Source organism: Poecilia latipinna, unplaced genomic scaffold (assembly GCF_001443285.1).
Source record: "Poecilia latipinna isolate Pla-1442-1.1 unplaced genomic scaffold, P_latipinna-1.0 Scaffold4083, whole genome shotgun sequence".
NCBI classification, from domain to species: domain Eukaryota; kingdom Metazoa; phylum Chordata; class Actinopteri; order Cyprinodontiformes; family Poeciliidae; genus Poecilia; species Poecilia latipinna.
The window spans coordinates 20,972-28,257 of record NW_015116699.1 but is presented as its reverse complement, the minus strand read 5'-3'; the positions used below and the strand labels follow the sequence as shown (position 1 = coordinate 28,257).

General features: G+C 37.0%; 2 long non-coding RNA genes across 3 annotated transcripts; one reads left to right on the top strand and one right to left on the bottom strand.

Annotated features, from left to right (window-relative positions):
• Positions 1 to 799: 799 nt before the first annotated feature.
• Positions 800 to 6,627, top strand: LOC106942160 (uncharacterized). 2 transcript variants are annotated; one of them, XR_001423562.1, is made up of 3 exons: positions 800 to 1,327; positions 1,434 to 1,509; positions 6,455 to 6,627. It is a non-coding gene; the product is annotated as an uncharacterized LOC106942160 (long non-coding RNA). The 2 variants fall into 2 exon arrangements; XR_001423561.1 differs by lacking the exon at positions 6,455 to 6,627 and adding an exon at positions 3,225 to 3,430.
• On the bottom strand, positions 5,670 to 6,448 carry LOC106942162 (uncharacterized). The gene is made up of 3 exons (XR_001423564.1): positions 5,933 to 6,448; positions 5,794 to 5,899; positions 5,670 to 5,706 (listed from the first exon to the last, which is right to left on the bottom strand). It is a non-coding gene; the product is annotated as an uncharacterized LOC106942162 (long non-coding RNA).
• Positions 6,628 to 7,286: the final 659 nt, after the last annotated feature.

Sequence of the window (7,286 nt, the reverse complement as noted above, 5' to 3'; positions counted from 1 at the left end):
TACAGCGCCCCACTGCAGTCTGAAAGTTATTATTTATGTCTGTATTGTATAGAGGGCTGTGTGAAAAGCTTTGGCGATCCAGATTTGGCCCCTGCGCCTTGACTTTGTTCCATAAGGATTAAATTACTAGTTATTAGTTGCCATATTTATTCACTTCTCCGGTTCCCAGTCAAACCAGTACTTCACAGCAGCGCCTGTTGTTGGGTTGAAACCAGTCATTTCTGGCAACCTGCAGATCAGGCTGAGAGATTGCAGCGGCTGATGAAATGGGATTGATCCAAAAATCAAAGTTTCACTTACTTTCAGCACACAGATATGGAAGTTTGGATCAATTACCTCAACAATCACAATCACTGAAACTAATTTATTTCTCAGGTTCCTTGAATGCAGCAGGGAGTTTCTATCTGCCACTTCGACAACCAGGAGTCGGACCTGAACTTGGTAAATAAAACCCAGCATTAAATCCAGAGGCTGTCCTATTTGACTGCATTACTAAGACCTATAAAAGAAATATAAAAATGTAATCGCTCCTCTAATATGTTAAAAAGAGAAAAGTTACGCTCCTTAAGAGCCGTTGTTTATTTAATGCAACAGTGTTTTTTTTTTTTAGTGCATCTTACGTCACTTATTCAATTTAATTCTGAAAATCATGAAACCGGAAGTCGTGGAGTTAGCACTTCCTGTTTAGCGAAGCGCTTCTTTTGCAGTCTACTAGTGTCAGCTACGCTACGCGCAGATGCGTTGCCATAGCAACTGACAACAACGCCCCCAAACGTGTCAGGATTCAAAACCAAAAAAACACGCAAACATTTCCCACACAACGATCAGAACATTCAGTCCGTTACAGTTTGATGTTTTCAGGCTTGATGTTTATTCTGTGATTATTAATCAGTGATCGCTGTGGGAGATTAGCTACCGTTGCTATAAGCTAAGCTAGCTCAGCTAATTTAAACACCTGATCTACTGATGACTGAGTTGATGTTTTAGGTCGACTGTTTTTACTTTTTAACTGAACCGAAACACCGAGTTCCACAGCACATCTACATGTTAAGGTCGTCATAGTCAAGCTAGCATAACTGGCCTACTTCGTTATCTAGTTGTTATTTTTACAATTAGTATCAAAGCTCTGCTTCCGTTTTTCTTCAGCATTTATGTTGACAAGTTGACGGCTAAATCCAGTGCTAGTTGTCAGCAGCTGTTTAGCCTCCAGCAGGGAGACAGGCCGTCACGCTGCACTGTGTCTATAAATAGCAGATGGGTTTAAATATTTATTATTCTTACAATAATACTAATCAATAATTATCTAAATGTCTGCACTTTAAAGAAGGTAAGTACCCACTGAATTAGCTACCAAGTGATTTGTTGTGTGTGCCAGCTGATCCAGCGGAGGCTGGACGGGATCTGAGCAGTGATAATGTGTTATCTCCTCGCAGCAGCTGAGCTGAACGAGGATTCACCTTCAGAGCCTGACAGAGACGGAGAGGCAGCAGATAAAGAGCAACACAAGTGGTACAGTAACGCCGTCCTGCAGTAATCTGCATTTATTTCCTCACTTAAACTGGCCAGAGTCTCTAATCTCCACTGGTTCCACTGGCATCTGTAATACCTGAGCGCCAGGTTAAGGCTTCGTGTGGCCAGACATTTCTGGATGGTTTTACTCCATTGTTTAGTCTAATTTAAGCATTAAATTCCAGCCACCCGGTGAAAGCAGCCATCTTGAAAAAGTTCAAAGATATCTCTGTGAAAAATCACAAATTACCAAAAATGTTAAATTATTTTTGCATCATGGTTCACAAAAGTTTCTACCCCATGAGGTAAATTAAATCATGACAAATTATCTCAAAGTATAATATTTGACACTTTACAATGCAACTGTAAAGGATGTGTGATATGTGATGAAAAGGGATGCAAAAAAACAAGTGCACACTCAAACTAATCATTTGTTCAAGCGTTAAAAAATGCTTGAACAATTTTTATGTTGAATGATGATTTTCTCTGGTAAGAGTTGGTGTGAATTTAGCCTGAGACTGAAGATCCCTGCATGAATCTTTAGTCGCTCTGGGCAGTTTCCTCGCTCTGCTGCCCCTCCGAGCATTTTATGTTAAAATGCAGAGCAGTTTAACATAAAATATAGAACCTATTTTTTAATTCTTATGCAAAAGCATAATGCACTTACTGCTCAATTCCCCACTGAATGCACATGCCTACAGTCAAAGAACTAAAATAAGGACAACTGGCAACAGAAAAGTTTTATCACTTATATTCAGAGTTGAATCTTATTCAAAATGACCCAATAATAAATTTACTAATGTCACACCAGACCAAGCTGCCAGCACTGGTGGTGATTCACTCACCTCAGAATGCAAGACGCTTGAAACTGAAACTGACAGCTTGACCTACTTTTTGATCAATTTGGTCAATAATTATTTTATTTAGTAGATCTTTCAATATATAAAAAAAAATTATAAAGTGAGACAATGTTTCTAAAAAATAAAAGAAGAAGTAGCTTTTTAAGTCTTGAATTAATCTAAAGTCATAAAATGTTTTTAATTTTAAAAATGTTAGCTGGTCCTAAATGTGTTAATCACGGGTCTTAATTTTGTTGAGGTAGGATTATTTAATCTCATATTCTTAAACTCATATTAAACTCAGCCAAAAATTTGAGTGACACAAACAACGTCTGGAGGCAGATGAGGCTACCGCTAGCCAGCTGCTAATAATATATAATCTGTGATCGTCTTTTGCACATTTCTGTCATGACACAGATCTTAAATTGCATTCAGAAAAAGTCTTATGCTGGTGAAACCTGCAGAAACCCTGAAAAATATATTGGCCTTTCAAACAGAGCTGCCTCCTGGAGAGTCATTTTGAGCTAAATGCAGTTATAAGTGTGTTACAACACCTCTGTGTCATTATACAGCTATAACATTTGTAAGCGTTTGTCTCCAAAGGTCACAGAAGGTTAGCCAAGGGATCTGCTACTCTTTAGGTAATCCTGAAAAATCTCCTCTCTGCCCAGCAACACTCAGCCTGGTCACTGATGTCCTGCAACAGGTTGATTAGCTGACCTGTGATTAGCAGCGCTCATATGCATGTAGGCCAAGCGACGAATCCTGGGGATATTGAACTCTTAATAAAACACACACACTGGGGCTCAAATGTCACCATCCTAAGCATGGCTGTGTCAATACCTCCCTGACCTTTCTCTGTGTTTACCCTTGTAGGACATCAGGCCTGGTGCTTGTATGGCAAATGGAAGGCAAACAGAGCGCCGCGCTGCGCAGGAAGGGGCACCCGCCGCGCTGCGGCAGATAATTGAATCCTTCACATGTGGATACAAGAACCCAACTTGGAACAGGTGGGCCTGCTTTTATTTAAAAATAAAAACAACAAAAGAAATGTTAGCCGCTGAAAAATTAAAGATGGCAGCCATTTTTCAAGATGTCAAGTTTATTTTTGTTTTCGGTTCCAAATCACATCATTGATCCCACAGAAATTACATTTACTGATGATCTGATTTCTCACCCCTTTCAAAGCAAGAAAAAAAAGTACAGGGTATATTTTTCATAAAATAAAAATTATCTGCCATCAAAAAAAGAAAATCAATCTTGTCAAGATTTTCCAAAACAAGAAAAAACATCTAAGCAAAATTAACCCGCAAGCATCTTAAAATTTGTGTGTTTTACTTAAAACAAACCAAATAGATTATTTTCTGAACATGTAGAAAAATATTCTTAAATTAAGAAAATGCTACTATAATACTTAACAGACTGGCACTATTATTTTTCTTGAGACCAGTATAGCTGTACTAAAACCCACATTAATGTTCTTGATACAAAATGGCCACCGTGTTGTAATGGAGGATATTTGTTTCTATACTAAAATCAGCAGTAGTTTTATCCAGTGGTGGGAACAGCTAGCCAAAAAGTTTCAGGAATCTTATTTCCATTAACGCTAAAACGCTAAACACATAATAAAATTAGCTAATGCTAAGCTAATGCTAACCGTTAAGATGATTGTTAGTCTGTGTCGCATCTTTATCTCCATCCAGTTGATGGCTGGTGTGAGACGCACAAACAGAAAAGTCTTCAGGTTATGATTTCCTACACAATCACTTTAAAAATAGTGTAACATCTTATGGCAACAATTGGTTTAAAAGGCTAAATCTGAAAGGTTTTACAGTAATATGCTGTTAGCACCAATCAGGTCTTCTGATCAATATTTGGGTTATTTTTCTTCCTGTTTGGAAGCACAGAACAAAGTTTACTGCAGAAAACAGGAAGTGTGAATACGTTGGATCTCAGGAAGAGTCAAATCATGAAGCAAACTTCTAAATTCGGTTAGAAACAAACCCGAATCCCAGGGAGTGAGACGCTGCAGGTGGACAAAGACAGACAGTATGCAGACCGTCTCCATCACAGCGTGTTATCATTATTTATTTATGTTATTTTTAGACATACCTTCGCTTTGAGCCACTGTTCTCTTTGTGTTCCTCTCCGTTTGATCAGGTGCACATTCAGAAATAACCTGGCTGGTTCAGTAAATTATTGTGAAAGTGGTTTTTGTTAAGATTTTCCAATAGGTTTTTCATGACCAATCCATATTCACAGAAAGGAACAATAAGCAGATATTTTTATTACATCCAAGCTCCATTAAGCAGAATCCACAGCGTCTTTACTTTCTAAACCTTTTTTCTTTTTCTTGTTCTTATTTTGTCACAGAAAATCAAAATAAAGTAAATGCAATTATCTGATTTGGAAGCTGGTGGTTTGTTTTAAGTAGCTCTACACTGCGAAAATGACACAATAAAATTGGGCGCAATCAGTTTGAAATGAACATCCTTGACATGTTTATTCATTAAAAGTCCATAACAATTAAAGCAATCAAGACAAAAACATTCATTTCTCAGAAAAGGCTCAACTATCAGGTGTTTAGAGGGAGGGAATGGAAAAGCTCTGACAACCAGCTGAAAGTGATAAATGATCTCATCAATATTCAACCTTTAATGCAAATTCACACAAACCTCTTTCATGCATTGTAAATAAATTAGGAAATATAAATGCTGATCTTCACCAAAATGTTCTGCACCAATTATTTAAATCAGCTCAAAATGTATTAGTAACACAAAAATACAGATTACACTGTTGCTTCATAAGGAGTTACATAACAATAATTATGTCAGTTTATTTATTATTCATATTTCATGAAAAAAGGCTAAATAAAAGTATTTGTTCCCCAGTCATGAGTTAGCTGCGTCTAGATTACAAATGTGAACAAAACTTTGTCAATAGTTCACTAATGTTGAAAAAACACAATATTTCAATCACTGTGTTTCCATTAAATAAGAATCACAATTAAAACAACATCTAAATAAGTTTGTTCAGATTATAAGCCTGTAAAAGTATGCAGTGCCATCATCCTCCAACTACTTCCTGTCTTCCTCTTCTGCCGTTTCTGGCAGTAGCAACATCCTGTTGTTGATCATGTAACTCGTGACTAAAAGTTTTTCCATTGCAGTTTTGCAAAGCAAACCAATTTTGTTACAGCTGAAAAACGACGTAATGCTGGCGCCAAAACTTTTCATCGAAAAATACGTTTTTTCAAAATTGTTATTTTCATTAAGCAAATTTATTTTCAAAATGTCAAATTACAAAATTATATGGTGAATGGAAACGCAGCTACTGAAACATTTGTGGACATTTTATTCTAAAACCAGAATGCTAACGCTAACGTTTTCCTGGGGGAAAAAAGCAATATATCAGTTTCTAACTTGGCTTACTGATTACTGTTTACCACAAAATGAAAAGTTGAACAATTAAAGTGGATGTATTATGGAAAATTCACGTTTTCACATTACTCTACCCGTTACCTAGCAACCCCAGCCGAGTTCCGCCGTTACCTAGCAACCCAGGCAGAGCTCCAGTACCGTTACCTAGCAACCCAGGCAGAGCTCCAGTACCTTTAGTCAGCTGGCTTTAGTGGCTGCTGGAAATGACAAGTGTTTTGTTGTTGACAACCATCCTGAAATACTTGCTGCATTCTTGTTGGTTGTGCAGAAGGCTTCACTAACGCTTTTCAAACATACACGGATGTATAATTAAACAACTGTGTCCAGCGAGGTTCAAGTGCGAGTGTAAACGTCGAGGTAGAGGACGTGGCCAGCAGCAGATTATTTGGACTTAAAGCAACAAGGCACCCTAAAATCTAAAAATGATTTTGAGCAAAAAATAAAATGAACATGTTTTGTATAGACCAGAGATCTACGATAATGATCTTTGTGTGCATTTTCAAATTTAGTTGGATGAAATCTTAATCTGCTGCACTGGTTGTGTTGCCTCTGAGTGGAAAACCTGCAGACTTGCTGTGATTGTTAGCTGAGGTGCTGCTGTTCTCATGCTAAGCACCTGATCAGTCAGCAACAGAAATAAAACATGTGACCTTGTTTCCCTTTCAGGACATTCACTGTGTAACCTGCAGGATCTGCGCTTTGCTACTGAATAACTGATTCCTCTACAGACTCAGACGAAGGTCACGAAGACGGATCGTTTCTGTCGTTCCTGTTGACGAATTTAGAAAGCGTAATAATTACTTTTATGACAGATTAAAGCTTTGATTACAAAGTAAATTATAGAGACGCTTGATTTAATTTGGGATTTTAACCTGAGACGTTCTTTTGCCAAAGTATTTCTTTGCTATGACTATTTTTGTGTTTCAGTGTGATAATTGTTTAATCCTCAAAGACTTCAAAGCTCCTTTGATTCACTGTGAGTAACTGAGAGGCGGAGTCAAACCTACAACACATTACAACACATATGCTGGGTCAAAAATAAACAAAATTATGACAATAAGGTGGTAATATTAAGGGAATAAATTCAGAATATTCAGAGAATAAAACAGAAATATTAAAAGAATAAAGTTGAAATACTGGCAAGTCAATATTCTGATAAATTCATAATATTACTGGAATTCAGTCGGAATAATATGAGAATAAAGACCTGATATTATGACTTAATTGTCTTAATTTGGTTATTTTTATCTTGTCAGCGTGTCCCTAATGCTCAGAACGTTTCACTGAAACTAAATAAACAGCACTAGTTGTTTTATTTCAGTAAATAGCCATTAAGCCTTTAAGACTGTGTGAAACCACTGAACCGTAAAACTAACAGCAAAAACATCCCAGATGCTTTTTAGATTCCTCTTGTTTTGGAGCGCTGTAAAAATAAATAAAATAAATAAAAAAGGGAGTTTTACTGCAAAACTTTTTAGTGTTAATCCATTTGACTCCA